The sequence below is a fragment of the Aethalodelphis obliquidens genome, unplaced genomic scaffold, assembly GCF_003676395.1.
Source record: "Aethalodelphis obliquidens isolate GAN/ISIS:26980383/991018 unplaced genomic scaffold, ASM367639v1 scaffold12, whole genome shotgun sequence".
NCBI lineage: Eukaryota > Metazoa > Chordata > Mammalia > Artiodactyla > Delphinidae > Aethalodelphis > Aethalodelphis obliquidens.
Window position 1 is genome coordinate 11,646,556 of NW_020837956.1, and position 19,500 is coordinate 11,666,055.

Consider the following 19,500-nt stretch of genomic DNA (forward strand, 5'->3'; position numbering starts at 1 on the left):
CCATCTTCTGTTAAATCCAACCTGAGTCATAACATTCTTAACTTTCATAGGGGGTAGGTCTTTGCAGATGATCGTGTCTCCCCCCTCACACCCAGTGAGAAATTTCATACAGCCTCTCAGAAAATGACGTCGATGATTCATCTCTATTCCTTTGTATTCACTATTCATCTACCTCTCAGTTTTTCCCAGTGACAGTTATCAACAGTTTTTAGGCTTCAGATTTGAAATGTGACATTCGTGACTAGCAAGTGCCCTAGAGAAAGGACTCGTGACATGTTAATATTGAAGTAAATGGAGGTGCAACAAATGACCTGTTTCTCTTCCTGCTCTCACTCCAGGCAGAAAGATCCTTTTAAAACTCACCCTCTCTTCCTTTCCCTTTAACTCACACCAAGACCTATCTTTCCAGGTGCCAGTGGTCCCTACTCGGCTTCTGCTGGCTCAACACAGCCCATATCTGCCTTTGTACTAGTGCCACAGGCAGGTCCTCCCAGGTTAATTCCCTACATGACTGAGTCCTCATACAGCATCATCCCTGTCTCTCCTCTATGGTGTGTACAGTTTCAAAAGCCGACTTTCATCAACTGTTCTTCTTGCTTCCCCTTGCCATCACAAATATTATGGTGAGGGTTTCTCTCCGAATTATCCCTCAGTAAAGAGGGGGTCACATTATCCACATTCTTAACAAACTGCGCACATCTATTAACTTTACTTGGAATAATGAAGTAAATGAAAGATGTTCACCTGAAATACCCACTATTAATGCTAGTTGGATGTGTATAGAAGTCACATGATGGATTAGGTTGGAGACAATAAGGAAACAATAAATCGAATAAAGATGTAGGAATTATTCCTGGAGTACGAGCTCATAATTGTGAGCGCTGGATGCCATTGTAAACCAACCTCTTAAAGATCATTTGAAAAATCAACATAATGACATGCTGTAGGTATCACAAACACACACAAAAGAAATGAAGATCAAGGATACTGTCTTTTGAATGAGTATTTGTGACAAGGGATAGTAAATGCCAGTGAAAACATCCTACACAGATTCAAAAGGGATTAAGTTTCAAAAAACTTCAATAGAAATAAAGATGGCATACTCTGGAAAACTGTTAGGTGATTCAAAAGTGGCTCTGTTGAGGATGATGCTCATGGTAAATATTTTATGTGTATTAAATAAAATTACTCACAGAACATGAGGGTAGAAAACACTGTGTGACTAATTAATGCTTTATAAAATATGCTATCTTCATAAGTCTGTATAAAGAAATTACAAATAAATACAATTTGATACTCATGTGCATTCTGAAAAGTTTCCTTATTATAATTGAACTCGTTTTGTGTGTCTGCCATACTTCCCACTGGGAAAATGGGAGACCCCTTGTGTGGAGTCTCCTCATACTTGTGTTTATTAGTCATCTGAATCCCTCCCCACTCATGTATTCACAGGGTTAAGAAAACTGAGGCTCCAGGAGAGGGTGTTACATTCAAGACTCACAAAGAGTGGTTAATGGCACAGGTTGGACTAGAACCCAGGTTTCTACGTAGGTACGATGCTCCTTTCAGTCAGAGAGGGAAAGCCCAGCAACATCACAGAGATAGGACCAAGTATGCTGGGAGTAGAGAGTAGTGAGGGCAGTAAATGGAGAAGCTCTATAGGATGACAGGAAGAGACTAGAAAAGTTACAAGACTTTCTTTTTTCCTAAAATAACTATATTCTTTTTTTTTTAACTGAAAGAGTAATACATATTATGGTGAACATGTGGTTTGGTTGTCTTTCTTCTGAGGACTAATTCTTCCCACTCCATAAAGTATTGTCAGGGATCTCTACCATGGAATTGTGCCCTGTGACAGGAGAGGCACATGACTTGGTTGGATCCATGAGAGACTCCCCCTCTCCTGAACGTAGCTACAAATCTACCTGGGTCATGTGACCAGGAGGGGCTATAACAGGGAAGAACAAGGCTGACTCCACATTGGATCTGTTTCTCTTACTTTAACCTTTGTATTCTATCACTTTCGCTACAAGTTAATAACTAAAGGGATGTTGCCTATAGCTTAAAGTATAAATAATGGCCCATCTCTGGCAACCCTGCCTCCCATGTGTGAGTGTTAAGCTAAAATACCTTTGTTGCGATCACAGAAAACATCCTGACCAGGCCCACCTGTGAATGGCGGCAGGAAAGAAGAAATTAACACATCCCCTCTGGAGTCTGGCTGGAACCAGGAAATGTTTGCAGCAACTTATTGCCTTTTTTACTCTTCACCTCTCCCTCTTTGTTCTGTAAAGGAAACTAGCCTCCAAACCCCGGCAAGACGGTTCTCTGGGATACTAGTCCACCAACTTCTCGGTCTGCTGGCTTTCCCAATAACGTCGCTATTCTTTGCCCCAACAACTCAGCTCTCGATTTATTTGCCTGTCATGCGGCAAGCAGTACAAGCTTGGACTTGGTAACAGGGCCAGTCAGAATCATCTGGAGAAACTCTCTTTCTCCTGGAGTTATGGAGTGGAAATAACAAAGAGTAGTGTTGCCATTGGCCACGTCTCCTGGCCACATGGAGGAAGATCACCTTCAGTGGGTGGGAAGGAGGCCAACACTCAGAGCGAAACAGGGTCAAGAAATCTAATGAAGGACAACACCCTGCTTTGATTCACATGTTCTGGCTGTTGTGGAAAGAGTGTCCCTAGACTTCCCAGTCATATAAACCACTAAATTTCCCTTTTTGTTCCAAATCAACCAATAGTCTTACAAGTATATCAAGGAAAAAATAGACAATCAAAAGAAGAAAATAGACCCACCCACCTATGGACAATTCATCTTTGACAAAGGAGGCAAAAATGCACAATGCAGAAAAGACAGTCTCTTTAGCAAGTGGTTTGGGAAAAGCTGGACAGCCGCATGCAAGTCAATGGAAGTTAGAACACACCCTCACACCGCGCACAGAAATAAACTCAAAATGGGTTAAAGACTTAAACATAAGACAACACAAAACTTCTAGAAGAGAACATAGGCAAAACATTCTCTGACATAAATCGTACTAATGTTTTCTTAGGTCAGTCTCCCAAGACAATAGAAATAAAAGCAAAAGTAAACAAATGGGACCTAGTCAAGCTTATAAGCTTTGGCACCGCAAAGGAAACCATAAACAAAACAAAAAGACAACAAACGAACTGGGAGAAAATATTTTCAAATGATGTGACTGACAAGGGCTTAATTTCCAAAATATACAAACAGCTCATACAACTCAGTAACAAAAAAACAAACCACCCAATAGAAAAATGGGCAGAAGACCTAAATAGACATTTCTCCAAAGAAGACATACAGATAGTCAATAGGTACATGAAAAGATGCTCATCATAGCTAATTATTAGAGAAGTCCAAATCCAAACTGCAATGAGGTACCACTTCACACCAGCCAGAATGGCCATCATTAAAAAGTCTACAAATAATAAATGCTGGAGAAGGTGTGGAGAAAGGGAACCCTCTTTACACTATTGGTGGGAATGGAAATTGGTTCAGCCACTATGGAAAACAGTATGGAGGTTCTTTAAAAAACTAAAAATAGAGTTGCCATAGGATCCAGCAATCCCACTCCTGGGCATATACCCAGACAAAACTATAATTCGAAAAGATATATGCACCCCTATGTTCATAGCAGCACTATTTACAATAGCCAGGACATGGAAGCAACCTAAATGTCCATCGACAGATGAATGGATAAAGAAAATGTGGTATGTATATATATACATACACACACACACACACACACACACACACACATACACACACACAATGGAATATTACTCAGCCATTAAAGAGAATGAAATAGTGCCATTTGCAGCAACATGGATGGACTTAGAGATTATCATATTAAATGAAGTAAGTCAGAAAGAGAAAAGCAAATACTATATATATCACTTATATATGGAATCTGAAATATGACACAAATGAACATACCTATGAAACAGAAGCAGACTCACAGACATAGAGAACAGACTTGTGGCTGCCAAGGGTGGGGGTGGGAGGTACTGGGAGTCTGGGATGAGCAGATGCAAACTATTATATATAGGATGGATAAACGACAAGGTCCTACTGTATAGCACAGGAAACAATATTCAATATCCTGTGATAAAACCATAATGGGAAAGAATATGAAAAAGAATACATATATGTATAACTGATTCAGTGCTATATAGCAGAAATTAACACAACATTGTAAATCAACTATACTTCAATAAAATTTTTTAAAAGAGAGGAAGAAGAAGAAAATAGAAAGCAACCACATTCATTACCCGGAATGAAAACACACACACATACTCACATGTAGAAATACGCTGTTTAATGAAAGATTTTTTTTTTTTTACTAACAATATATGGCAAATATATTTTCATAGGAGACTTCATTGCTTTTGTCAACTCTAATACTAACCAGCTGCATAAGAATGAGCCATCTCTTAAAATCTCTGGTTATCAGTTTTTGCACCTGTCAAGGGAAGAATCTGGAAGTAGACTCCTAAAATCCAGCAAGGTTGGATAGGTAAGTGAGACCTTTGGATGAAATATTTTAAACACCAGGTAGAGCAGTTTGGGCAGCAGTGAACTACGGCGGCCTCCTAAGCCACAGACGTTCTCAACTCCATTATTTTTTTTTAATATTTAAAATTACTTATTTTATCATTATGCACATTGAAGGAAAGCATTATAGACAGCAGAGTTCTTTCCCACCATAAAATTTACACCCAGTTAATTAGCTAGAAACACTAGCTTGAAGAGGTACTGATCTGTTCCATTTGTAATAATTTCTCTACAGCAAACAATTGTCTTATAGTTGGAACATGTTGAAGAAAATATTAACTCACAAGTCTTTTTTTGTTGAGTCTCAATCACTAAGAGTTCAAGGGACTTTGAGAGAACCCTGGTGTCCTGCATGGCCTGATGAATGCATTAAAATCAAGCAGTGTATTTGTATTCTGAAACTACTCTTAGCTCCATACAAATGTTACTTGGGTTGTGGAGCTCATGTTTCTCGTACTGACACTATGACATCTGAAGAACATTTTGTCATGAAAGTTTCACACCAATTTTGTTTTGTTCTTTCTTCATTAGCCCCTGTGCGTCCTTTTCCATTTTCTTCCTTTGCTGTTCTGCTGCTCTCTTTTCTCTCTCTTCTGCTGCCTCAGAACTTCTTTGGCTTGCCAGGCCGCATCTTCTTCTTCTTCCCATGCATTGGTATTTTCCTGCCAGGTACCCAAGTCACCTAATTCAGGAGACTGATGAATAAAAGGCATATCTTGCGTAACTGCTAGTCTGCTAGAGAAACCCGTGCTACCATCTGGGATGCCAAAATTTAATGGTTCTCTCTTCTTAATAATGATTTTCTGGGTTTTCCTTATAGCTGGTGTCATGTCCTTAAAATAGTCAGGTTCCAGTTGTTCTAAAGCATTTTGCTGTGTTGCCACATTCCCATTCCCTCCTTCAATCTTTACACTTGTGGGTGCATCTTCATTCCAGGAAGCCCACTCTTCAACATCTGTCTGCTTAGGAACTGATGAATAATCAACTGTAGTTGGCAAAATTCTTTGGTCTCCACTTAATTTCCGTCCTCTGCCAGGTCTGCGTATTAATATCTTTAGGAATGAGAATACTGTTGCTAGGCAGGTACAAACTTTAAATAACCGAAACTGTGTGATACCCATGGTGGGAATCAAAACCTGCCCCTTCCCCTCCCCGCCCGCCCAGCGAAGGCTCCCAGCTGCTGCGGGCTGCGCGCGCACGCAAGGCGCGCGCACGCGCACTGCTGGTCGCTTCCTCGAGCTTGCGCTCCGCCGGCTCAGTCCCAGCCCCGCTCATTCAAAGCTGGGCGCGCGCTCTGTCTCAGCCGCCCCCTCGTCGGGAAACCCTCCCCCAGTCCCTCCTCCTGCCTCTCCTCCTTCGCCCTTGAAGGCGGCTCTCGGTAGTTCAACTCCATTATTTTATACATATATATATATATATATATATATATATATATGTATATTGGTGTGTGTGTGTGTATATATATATAAATTTTTTTTTCTTTTTTTAGTTCTTATAGCACCGTTTAAAATTTTAAGATAGTCCCCCAAACACAGCTTTATTTTCTTCCTATTTTCCTGTCATTTCCTGAAAATAATACATTTGTTTTTCTTATTATATGAAATGAGCCTTGTTATATACAAGCCACATATAGGAAGTTGTAGCCTCGGCTTCTGAAGAGGGGAAGATATGAAAACCCATGACTCTTCCCGCTTCCGTGGACTTAGGGCCATGCTCTTATTTAAGATCCTCTAAATCCCGTTGACAGGACCTCACCCGCTGATACTGTGGCTTGCCTCGCATCTAATAATATCCTGGATCTGGATTTCCTTTCAGATGTTTCTAAATTTGATTCCTCTTCGTTTCAGCCACAGAGCAATCCCAGAGGAAAGGGCAAAGAAGGTTATGATCCTTTTTCACCCCCTGGGAATCTTAGAAACCCAAGAAGGGATTCTCCCAAGAAGGGACTCTTCAGGATAAAAGATCTCCCTGTGGGGAGATGACTAAACCCCTTTATCTGGCGTGTGGCATTTGTGCCTTCTTACGGTAAATTCCTTTAGGGACGTGATTTCTAACAGCCTTTCCTGGAATCGGTGGATACCGTCATGTACAACACACAACCTGAGAAGAACAATTCAGACACAGAACTGGAGTCCATAAACAAATTAGCCCCCGTGTCCCTCTGCCACGGTCTCTTCCCTATCTGTGTGGCATGGTTTTACTTTGTCCCAGGCCGCGTTTCCTAACACAAGTGGTTTCATTTGGGTTAACCTCTAATGTTCCAGTCGCTTCAATGACATCCCATCATTATCCTTAGACTAGCGGCTTTTAAACATGATTTCTTAGCACTGGTCTGCAGGTCAACACCGAGATGTCCTGTGCCCCTCAACACTCAGTGGCTCCCACTTAGGGAAGGTAAGAAGAGAGCCCGTGCTGTGAACACCCTCCAAGGGCCCAGGCACACTACTTGGCATTTATGTTCACTATCTTTTTTTTTTCTTTTTTTGCGGTACGCGGGCCTCTCACTGTTGTGGCCTCTCCCGTTGCGGAGCTCAGGCTCCGGACGCGCAGGCTCAGCGGCCATGGCTCACGGGCCCAGCCGCTCCGCGGCATGTGGGATCTTCCCGGACTGGGGCACGAACCCGTGTCCCCTGCATCGGCAGGCGGACTCTCAACCACTGCGCCACCAGGGAAGCCCTATGTTCACTATCTTACTTCATCATTATAACCATATAGTCTGTAAGTATTATCACTTTTTTTTTTTTTTTACAAATAAACCAAATCTCAGAGAAGTCATTTTGCTCTTGCACGTCACCACGTCACGTGGGACATGAAAGAGCTACAGTTAAAGCCCTCAGTTCTGACTCAGATGAGACCAGAACCTTTCAGAGAAATCCCTAGAGGAAACAGGAGAACAGAGAGAAGAACTGTGCTTCTTCTTTTCCTCACAGAGTAGATCTGTCACAGCTGATGCATCACAGTTGGTTCTCGAGTACCTGTTGACACTCTTTTGCTCGAGGCGTTGCGAAAGATGGGGTAAATTGAGATGGAGGGGGAAAAGGAGCAGGGAATTGGGGAGCCTCATTCGAGCTTCTAGGTGCTGGTGGACCCTTCTGACCTATGACACACAAACCTGGGGGCCCCTCTTCAAGTTCTTCTCCTGGGAGACTTGAAGACAAAGCTACTTGTCTGAGCTGAGCAGCTCTAGGCAGAGGAAGGACAGCAGGACTTTTGTCAAAGTGCCAAATGGATGGCCAAGAGGAAGATAGTAGCGATGGTATCCTCTGGAGATGGCTGGCTATTCACAGTCCAGTGTAGGCTTGGCTCTATTAGCTGTGAGGTGGGGATGTACGTTAAGATACCAGTCAGCAGTGTGGCCCTGTGAAAGCCATTCTCTATGACTGAAGTAAAGCAAAAATTTGGTTTTGAATTCTTATCATCATCCCCTGACTCCCCGGCCACTACTACACACGTGTGCACACACCCGTACACCCACAAACACAGAAGCTTGATATCTTGCCTTTGGAATTCTCAGGATGCCATGTCAACCCTGCCCTGGGTAGCAATACATATACCTCCAGAACTAGGAAAAGGGCCTGGTCTTTAGCCTTCAAGAGGTAATGGGGAGGTTTCCTAGCACAAGATAATAACGTTTCCCTGCCTTGCAAGTCCTCGGTTGGCACAGGTAATCTTGATTCCCTACCCTCTCCCAGTGCCCTGGTGAGATGCTCAGCGAGGCTGTGATGACAGTGGCTGACCCCAGGCTGTCCCGGCTGCCTGAAGGAAAATGTACTGCTCTTCTCACTTGCTGGAGATGAATGAAGAAAGTGTGTTACACACCAATATCAGGGGGAAGACTGACCTGAAGGGTAATCTGTGATACAGAGGAGGAAGAAGAGATCAAATTTAGCTAGTGCAAACTGAATTAGCTATAAAGGCGGAAGAAACCGCACAGCAGATCTTGAGAACAAACAAAGAAGAGCAAAAGGCAGAATTATAAACCAGTTTAACCACAAGAGTGAGGCTAACCAAGGACACTGAGTGAATCAGACCGCGGAGGGGTAAGGCCCTGTTAAGGCTGCACTGGGCACACACTGCCCTGGCCATCACACATTCACCTATTCTGACCGGATTTAAATGAGAAAAATTACATGTGAATGAAAGAAACAGGAATGAGGGAGCAAAGCGGCACATGCTGCATCTTGGAGACTGTTCTGGGAAAGCAGTCCTTGGAGAAGTTTGCAATGAAAGCCAAGGTTACATAAAGGGGTTAACTTGCTCTCCGGAAGAGAGGCAGACAGTCAGTTTCTGCTGAGACGGGTCAACAGATACCTGTTTTTTCTGCTGTTTTGGTAGAGGTCATGGTAGTAATAAGTCCTGTTCCTGCATCCTGGCTAGCTTCCTGCAGCCTCCCACCACCTCATGGCTAGAAATCAGCCCTGAGGGAATGCAGATGCTCACCCTGCGGTGGCCTCTTGTCTTTGTCCTGGGGATCAGGGCCCTCCTAGAGTGGGGTTGTAAACAAGGAGTCAATGAGTAGAACTGGCCAGAGATCACGCGGCCCGGGGGTTGTTTGAAGACCTTCACAAAGAAAGAGACAGGTTGGAGTTGGAAGGGTTAGTGACTTCTCTCAAGTAAGACAGCAGTCTGAGCCTTTGTTTTGGTTGGCCAGGGCCACAGATAAGAGGCTTTCCAGCATCTGAGGTCTTAGCTATGGAATAATGATAGCTTAGCCTGTTGTAAATAACAAGGGAAGGACCAGACTTGAACAGCTGCGGCCAAAGCTGTCTTCAAGTAGATATCACCCACTCAGTATGGAACACCATGTGAGTGGTTTTATGTGTACATTTTACCTTTACATTCTCTATTAACCATCACAATAACTCCATGGAGTAGATACTATTTATTTTATGGATTAGGAATTTCAGATCAGAGAGGTTGAGTAACTTCCTTAAAGTCACACAGCTATCAAATAGCAGAGTTAGGATTCGAACTCAGGACTCCAAAGTCAATGCTACTCCCCCTGCTGTGTCTCCTGTTAAAAACCAGCTATACCCTCACCCTTGCCATGCAGAACCCCAAGGGTCTGTAGTCAGTATCCGTACCTTGAGCCAGACCTGGCCTTATTCTGGTTGATCTACACTTCTTAGTATAGTGTGTTAAGGAACCATATTGCATTTTATTGACTCCTTTCATAGAGACAGTGGTGTGCAAACTTGAGTGTAGATCAGAATCACTTGAAGGACTGACTCATTAAAGCACAGATTGTTGGCGCCAACCCTACAGTTCCTGATTCAGCAGGTCTGGAGCAGGGCCCAAGAATTTTCCCTTTTAACAAGTTCCTAGGTGTTGCTGGTCTGGAGACCACACTTTGAGAACCATAACATTCAGATAATGATGCTGGGGTCGGTGCCGGGGGAGACAGAGGGGTTAGTGATGTCCTGGAGAGGTTGGAGGGAAGGCAAAAATTCAGGCTGCGGAGCCTCAAACTGTTGGGGAAATCCAATGCACATTGTAAATTAATGTGTGTTTGTTGTCTACTTTAAAAGTACCAGGACAGATTCTTGAAACAAGTAGATTTACACCTGCACCCTCACAAAGAGAACTATTTCGCATCTTCTGAGTCAGCCTCACATGAAAGTGGAGTAATTCTCTCACACACTCTCAACTTTTATAGTTCCGGAGTCCTGAGGGATTGTTTTGCTGCTAATGCCTGTTTCTCTTCCATCCAGCGTCATTCTTTAAGAGTCTGGTATCCGAGGAAGTGCCCCTTAAATGCAAACATGTTGAGAAGGTAGTAAGTCTATAAGAGGCAGTGAACATGGAGGTTAAGGGTGCAGGCCTTGGAGTCAGACATCCTGAACTTCAGTTTCCACTCTGCAACGTATTTATTTATCCTTTATCAGATAAATCATCTGCCAATGAGTAAAGCAAGCGTTACAAAAATACGGAGCATTGTCTTACGGCATCGTGAGGTTAGAGTACTACTTTAAGAGAGCAGAGCATTCAAGGAGGAGGACACCAGAGGAAGGTAAATGATGGGGGCTGACGCAGGAGACATGCTAAATGTTAGACTCTGATGTCACCATGTTGCACAATATGCCTACAGCTGGAAGAGAGAACTCCTCTTATTTATGAATTAGACTAAACAACCCTGGTATTTATTTGTTTATGCTTTTCCTTTCTGGAATTGACGATCAATCCGCATTACCTAAATCAGAAAGTTCTCAGATTTCTTTCCCTCCAAATAATATTTAGGGGAGTTAAGTGTAAATGAAAATGAAGCAGATGGATTAAATTGCCACTTAAGTACACAGAGGCTTGAGAAGCAAATGGAAAAGGCGATTAGCCAAATTCCCATTCTGAGTTCACCGAACCTGAAACACTTGAAAAGGTATTTGCCAGGTGAAACACCCCCAAAATGCAGCTGCAGCTCTACAGACCCCAAGCCCTCTGTCACTGGTCTCCCAGAGTCCCCACCTGCCACTCACCTCACTCTGCTTTCACCAAAAGCCATACAGACAAGCAGTGAACTTGAGAACATATTCCAATTATTACTATTCTTTTAACAATGAAACTGCTCTAAAAACTCTCTGCTTTTGAAACTGGCCTTCAAGCCTTACTTATAACTTTTGCCACTGAAAAGCACAGAAACAGATCAAGGTGAATGACTATATGGGTTTGAAATCCACTATCGATGTATTTATTCATGTAATTGGCAGGTATATACCAGGCAACTGCAATGTGGAATGAATGAATGAATGAATATGTAAGTATTGTGCCCTAACTCAGACAATCAGACAGCAGGATGAGTGACATCCCTCAAAGACATTATACTTTAGAAAGGGAAGTAAAACTCACACACACACAGACACACACACACACACACACACACACACAGATGAAACGAAGGATAGTATCCATTTGTAGCCAAAAAGAGGGATTACAGGAGTTTAGCAAGCAGAGTCCAGAGAGCAGCAAATTTAAGTAGAGACTATGAAAGAGATCTGAATTCTCAGCTTGGCCTTACCACTCACTAGCTGTTTCTGCCTGGCAAGTCACTCTGGGCCTCGGTCTCCCCACCTATGGGTAGTTGGAAAAGATTCATTTCCTAGCATTAGCACCCTTTTCATTTTTTGTAAATGAAATCTTCACACAGAATTCCAGTATATTAAATAAGTCAAAGCAGAGCTTTCCCAGGAGACACTGGGTGGAGCCCTCTCTTGCCATGTCATCCAAAGCAGACAAAACAGAGATGGAAACCTCTGGACTAGATGCTTGAAGGTAATATCAAGTCTAAAAATCGATAAGTCTGGAAAATCACTCCCAGATGAGGTGAACAAAGATGTCTTCAAAGGAGAGGCAGAAAACCGGATAAATACAAAGGAACTCAAGGAACGGGCACTTGCTCATGGTGTATGGACTTCCAAGCGGCTTGACACCCAGCAGTAATGAGCTTGTCCACTTTCATGGAACAAGATGAGTAGGAGGGGCACTTGCTTCAAAGTCAGACGGCTGAGTTTAACTCATTATGCTATGAACACAGCTGGATGACTGCGGACAAATCATTTTATTTCTCTGAACCTAATTTCCACACCTTTAAAGTGGTTTAATAATGTCTATCCTCACAGGGTTGCTGTACGTTTTCAGTAAATTTTATACACACACATGCTTTTTTTATTGTGGTAAAATAAAATTTACCATCTTAACCATTTTAAGTGTACAGTTCAGTAGTGTTAAGTATTATTCACATTGTTGTGAAACAGATCTCCAGAACTTTATCTGGCAAAACTGAAGCTATATCCATTAAACAATTTCCCACCCCCAATCCCTGGGAACTAATATGCTGCTTTGTTTCTATGGATGTGACTAGTTTCCTCATGTAAGTGGAATCACACAGTATATAACATTTTGTAATAGACTAATTTCACTTAGCGTAATGTTCTCAGGGTCATCTGTATTGTAGCATGTGACAGTATTCCTTCCTTTTTAGGGTTGAATAATATTCTATTGTATGTATAAAACACATTTGGTTAACCATTCATCCACTGATGGATATTTGGTTTGTTTCTATCTCTTGGCTATTGTGAATAGTGCTAAGTGAACAGTATACAGTTAACCCTTGAACAACACAGGTTTGAACTGGGGGGGTCCACTTACACACAGATTTTTTTCAATAGTAAATACTACAGTACTACACAATCTGTGGTTGATTGAATCTGCGGATATGAAACCACAGATACAGATGGCTGACTATAAATTACACGTAGATTTTCAACTGTGCAGAGGGTCAGCGCCCCCAACTCCTGCATGTTCAAGGGTCAACTGTATTTGAACAACCCTGATTCTTTAAGTATTGGCTTTCTTTGTTTTTTTGATATTTTTGTTTTTAAGCAAAGATCAGTATGCCTTGTCATTTCTATTTCATGAATTTTGCTATTCTATCCGCACACATTTCCTGTTCTTCTTGTAACCAGTATAACTCCTTCATGACCAATAGGCCAGGGTAAAGATGTAATGAGCGGCTCTTAATAAAATATAAAGACCTAATTAGCCCAGATGCATTTTGAACCCATAACAATGACATCATGGTACAATGATTCAATTGAGTTTAGTAGCTATTACCTTCTATTACAAAACTGCCTACTCCTGAACTAAAGCAGCAGTAAGAATTAGAAAGATCATCTCCAATTTTCATTAAAATACTCTTGGGTTTCTTACTTTGTCCCCCTGCTTTTCTTCCCCCTTTTTTTCCACCAGAGAAAGTCCAAACAAGCTTGCATGCATTTTGGAACTAGACAGATTTTGTCTCTGAATTTTCTGCTTTCCTATTCTGTGAGCTGAATGAAATATTCCAAACATGAATCTAAAATTACCTTCATTTGTTTGATGTGAGTTAAAGCATTCCAGACAAAATTCTGCTTCCACACAAAATGTGGTCATCCGCTGATGACATGACTATTAATAGCAACTAAGACATAATTATTTTATTGGTCACCCCACAGATTATCTGCCCAGCTCTCCCTTTTTTACCCTTTTTAATGTAATTGCTCTCCTCACCTTGACATGATCTGCGTTGATATTTTTCATCATACTTGAATTTTCTCAACCAATTGCTGCAATTAGTTTGCTGCCTCCTTCTTCTAAGATTACAATTTTATGTGTGTTTGACCACTGGGAATTCTTCCACAGGTCACTGACCTGTGTTCACATTTACAACAGCTCTTTAAAATCCTTGTTTGCTAATTTTATCATCTCTTTATCTGTTTGTCTTGACTGATTTCTCTCTTGGTTATGGGTAACATTTTCCTATTTCTTCACTTAATAATTTATGACTGGATGCTGGACACAGTGAATTGTTAGTGCCTGGATTTTGTTCCTTTCTTTAAAAAGTGCTAGTCTTAGTTTACCTGTGGATCATCAAATTATTTTGAGGCTTCTTATAAAACTTAGTAAGAATGGGATTTAAGTAGACTCTGGGAATTATTCAGCTTCTAGGTCCCTAGTAATTCATCATTTTCCCAGCAGCTCTTCTTTGCCTGGCCTTGTGGAGTTTTCACTGAAACGTGTTCAGATTAGTAATTATCCAAGGAATTGAGGAAATCCTTATGCAGATTTCTATGCTTTTCTCTTTCTCTAGTATTCTGTGCCACAAATTATAGCCACCTTAGTGCCTCAAACTCTGATCTCTGAAACTACTCAGCTCAGCAAGACCACTTTGCTCTACCTGGGTTTTTTCTTCCTGTGCAGAGTCCAGAAGTTGCCTGCAGGTAGGAAGCTGGGATGATCATACTGTTCACCTTGTTTTTCTTTTCTCCACCTCCACAGTCCTCCGCTATCTATGGCTAAATTTTTGGGAACAGTTGTTTTCAGATTTTATAGTGAGAAGACTATTCAGGTACCAGTTATCCTGTCATGGCCAGAAGGTCAAAAGTTGATTAAAAGAAAAAAACGCTGCAATTTTTGAGATTCTATTATGGACCATGGGTTTCACATACATTATCTCTATTCTTTACAACTGTCGTTGAAAGGTTGGTAGTTTATTTTCATTTTATGGACAAAGGATCAGAGGTTCTAAGAGGTACTGTCATTTGCCCAAGATTGTATAGCCAATAAATGAGTTCTGATTCCAAAGAATATTTGAAGCAATTGGTAGATCATTCCTTTTTTATTTATACAGCTACACTGGCTTTATCATTCTATTTTTTCTCCTTCCAGAATCCTTATCCACTGATATTTTAAGATGATACCTTCTTAAATGGAGACAACCACAACCCTACAGTTATCTCAAAGGACTAACAGGTCAAATTTCCTGGAGCTTAAATTTTATTTAATAGTAAGTGTTTTAAAACATCACTTTTATTTTAAAACAAATATATATTATATTGATATGTATTTATATGTAACAAATATATATACGTGTGTGTGTGACCTATATTATGGAGTAGAATTCATAGTCAACGTGAATATTTAAGATAAAGTTAAAGGTTTTAGAGGCATGTTGTTTTTCACCAGGAGGCGGCACTGGGTTATTTTCTCAGAATCCCAGAAGTATAACTTCACTTTCTTCTATTAGGGGCACTTGTGAAAATTTTGTGACACACATAGGCATGAGGATATGTGCATCACATAATGGTTGAAGGGAGGATAAGAATGCAAGTAATAGACGTTAGAAATAAAAGGGTATCCCTGTTCCATAATAGGATGGCGTATAGTTTTGCCTCTCACAGTATTTTCTGGTCTCTAGTTTTATTTTATACTGTAGTGCATCCTGGTTGCATTTCAGAGGGAACATTTTATCTCCCTTCTCTCCACCGTGGTGGCTTTCAAATTTATGAGTCTCTAAGACTCACTCAGGGAACTGTTTTTTTTTGCGGTACGCGGGCCTCTCACTGTTGTGGCCTCTCCTGCCACGGAGCACAGGCTCCGGACGCGCAGGCTCAGCGGCCATGGCTCATGGGCCCAGCCCCTCCGTGGCATGTGGGATCTTCCCGGACCAGGGCACGAACCCGCGTCCCCTGCATCGGCAAGCGGACTCTCAACCACTGCGCCACCAGAGAAGCCCTCAGGGAATTTTTTGAACACCCAGACTCCCAGTCCCCACCTCCTGAAGATCTGATTCTGTGATCTGAAGAAGGGCTCAGAAATCCACATCCCATCAAGCTCATGTGATTCTCATGGTCCTCTGACCACACAGAGAACCACGGCTCTCTCATGTATTACAGGTGTTGTCCAGGGCTCTTCCACAAGCCTGGGGAGGAGACAAAACCTGCCCATACTTCTTATTGGTGGGCAATAACGACAGGCAAATAATACCAACTGTTGAAATGAAATTTATTTCAGTCATATTTTCGAACCTCATTATTTGAGTTGGCCAAGCAAAAACCAATTTATAAATGCTACAAAATTTCACCAAATGGCTCATGAGCTGGGATCTTAGACTACAAAAGCAGAACCACACATTTCCTAAACTCAAGCAGCTCGTGTGCTAGTCAAAAAGACAGATGTGTGAGCAGTTAAATGACAGCGTAAATCTGATAAGTACTATTCCTGAGGGAGGAAGTGGGAGAATGGCGTACAAAACAGCTAGCGGCTAGAGGGCACTCCGTAAAAGCTACATTAAATCAGTGACATTTAGGCTAGCACTTGAAGGATAAGTACACATTTTCAGTAACACCGGGGGCAAAGAAAACGCACAAAATACCTACTCTGACCCTTCAGGCCTGTCTGTGGAATGGCTAGAAGTTCAGTGGGGCAGAGGACAGGGTGATGAGATGTAGGGAGAAAAGCCCATCTCTTCAAACCATAACAGGTGGGTCTGTCCAAGAGCTAAAGACAAGGGCATATGTGGCAAGGAATGGAAGCGGGTAAGGATAAAGTACAAAGGGACTGCTTAAATCCAGTCAAGATGCAGCCTGGGGCCAACTCTATGCCTCTGCAGAGCCAGAGAGTTGTTTAAATGCCCAGAAAATTGTGCCCAGATGTTTTGACATGAGGACCTCATTTCCCAGGAAGTCAATTAGACACATTTCTTGCTTATCCATGGAGCTCTGGTCTCTGCCAGTTATTCCGCACTCCAGGGGATGTGTCGTGTCTCCCCAGTGTAATTGTCATGTATGTGTCTGCAGCTAATTGATGCTTGCTTGCTTTTTAATAACTAGTCAGGTGGTGGTAATAAAAACTGGACTAAAAAAAAGAAAACAAACCTGGGCTGAGTTTCATTTAATGACTGTTTGGGTAATGAAAATTCAGAGCAGAAGAGTCCAAGCACAGCCTGCTTTGATCTTGTGCTAAAGTGGAGGAAGGCTGAGGGGCGTCTACCCGAGATCCAGGGGTGGGGTGAGGAAAGGAGGCCAGGTGTGAGCTGAGCCTTTTTCAATTCCCCGGAGAAAGACACTGAGTAATCATCAGTAGAGCAAATAAACTTGTCTTAGAACATTCCCTTCTCATTTTCTTCACCCTTTTCCCACTCGTGGTACTTCTTCCCTCAAAATGGTTTCATGTAGCCCTGTTTTACCAAGCTGCCCACTGGAGAATTGCACAAGGCCTGTCCAACAGGAAGTGTTGATCTCTAGGTACCACCTTGATCTACCACGTCCAACAGGAAGTGTTAATGGAGGACTGCAGCAAATGTATGACAGACAGTTCTACCAAAAGCCCAGAAACCTCTGGAATAAAAATTTAGATCGCTTCATTAGACAAAGAAACTGAATCAGTTGAAGCTTGGGCAAGAGGGAAAGAGAATACAGAATGGGTAATGTCAGAGGAAATTCATTAATATCAGCTACACCCTTGCAAGTAGTTAGGAAATAATTATTTTAGCTCCTCTATGTATTGTTCTTGCTGTTTTCTATTCACCACTCAAGCCTGGGCCCCTGCACTTAACACTAGACTCTTTTATTCAGCCGACCTTGACACCTGCCCTTAGAAGTCTTATAGGCATCTTGAACTAAAAGTGTCTAAAAACAGACTCTTTATCTGCCCCAATCCCTCCATCTCAATAAATGGCAACTTCTAACTTTCCATTTGCTCTGATCCAAAACCATGACATCATTCTTTATTCCTCTCTTTCTCTCACACTTCACATTTAATCAATTAGCAAATACAGTTGGCATTCTACCTTCTATAGAAGTCCAGAGTATAATGATTTCTCATCACCTCCCCCTCTATCTCCCTGGCTCAAGCCATCATCATCTCTCCAAGAACCAGAGTCTTTCTGTTGGCAGCCTCTGAGAGTTTCCTGCATTCAGGCTAAGAGATAACTCTTATTGAGCTTCTACTAAGTGCTAGCCACTGTTCTAAGCATTTCAAGAATAGGAATTCATTTGATCCTCATAACAACTTCATGAAGTCAGCACTGTATTTATCTCCAAGGCTCCAAATGAGGAAACAGAGGCATGAGAATGTAATCATCTTGTCTAAGTTCACAGTCCTGGTTACTGTCTGTCTTAAGGCCTGATTGGCTGTCTCCTCCTCTGATGCTGGGCACCAACAGTGTCCTTCCAATAAGTTATTATTAGTAAAGATAACTTTATTTTGCTTGCATCCAAAGAACCATCATATGCTGGTCTCACCCATCAGAACGTCCTTCCCCATGTTTTTTTTTTACCTTAAGGAAAGACATTTGATTAATTAGCGTTCATAACTGGTAAGTGGTATATGTATGTGTGTGTGCCGGAGACCTCACAGGGGAAAACTGCATTTTCATAGAAGACTCCTAAGTATACAATCCCTTAAGCCTAGAGGAATGAATAATTAACAGCAAAATTCCTGGCACCATGATAGGTTCATGATGGAGCTTTTGGGGAAGAGCGGGGGAAATCTGCTCATAGATGATTTCCCTGAAGTCACATCTCATTATTGATCCCTAGCCCTGGCAACAGCCCCTATGTTTAGCCTGAAGCCTCAAGAAAAGACTCAATCCCTCCACTGCTCTCATACTGAAATTTTTCTGAAAACTCATCTGCTGGTAAAGTTCCATGATATTTTAAAAGAGGATTTTGAATGTCAGGTTAAGATATTTGGCAAACTAATAAAAATATAAAGAAAAATAATCCTATCATCCCTCACTTTTATTCCTATTTCTCTCTTTCCAATATCCCTCCCTCCCCACTCCCAAACCCTATCATTTCCAAGAGGCTAAAAGAAGCTCTATATATCATACTCAGGAGACTTTTCTGGTTTCTATCCTTTAAAATGCTCCAAAGGTAACAGTGGAGATGGACATTAAGTAGAGATGTTGATTTGTTAAATGTGGCCACTAATTTCCCCCCATAAGAAAAATATTAAAATGGCCTTTGGAGCCAATTTCTTTAGAGCTGTTTTCACATAGTTTAACAAAAGGACAAATTTGCCAACTGCCAATGAAACCAGCAGTAAAACTGAAACCCTCGGGAAATGCTTTAATCTAAACCACATTCAAAATGGATATACTTATCAAGTATGCTTTTTAAAAAACTAACAGTTTTCCAACCACATACAAAGGGATGGAAGGTGCTTTATGTTAGGAATTACTGGACAAACTCAAGGTTCTTCCAGATCTGATTGTGTCCAAGGTCAGAAGAGTCAGTACCAGCAGAGGACTTACAAGGAATCAAACAATCTTGGTTACTAACACAAACAGATATCACATCTCCAACCCCTGTGTCCATCTCAGCTTATCTCATACTCTGCAAACTAGCAAAATGAATTCAGAAATCAAATATAGAGAGGGAGAAACAACAAAAGGAATACACAGTCCTTAGGACATATATTAATTGGGTGGAGGGTGTGAATTATTCATACTGATGAATGCTTGTTAAATTCATCTTTTCATTCAGCAAAGATTTCTGCTACATGTGCTGGGGAAACCACGAAGAATGAGGGTCTCAACTTTAATGCTAGTGTGGAATACAGGCACTGCAGATGTTTTTAAAGGTACTATGTAAAAAAAGTACTTTT

General features: G+C 41.6%; 1 pseudogene across 1 annotated transcript; it reads right to left on the minus strand.

Annotated features, from left to right (window-relative positions):
• Positions 1-4,648: 4,648 nt before the first annotated feature.
• LOC113624128 (receptor-binding cancer antigen expressed on SiSo cells pseudogene) lies at positions 4,649-5,737 on the minus strand (annotated as a pseudogene). The gene has a single exon (XR_003434231.1). The product of XR_003434231.1 is annotated as a receptor-binding cancer antigen expressed on SiSo cells pseudogene (transcript).
• Positions 5,738-19,500: the final 13,763 nt, after the last annotated feature.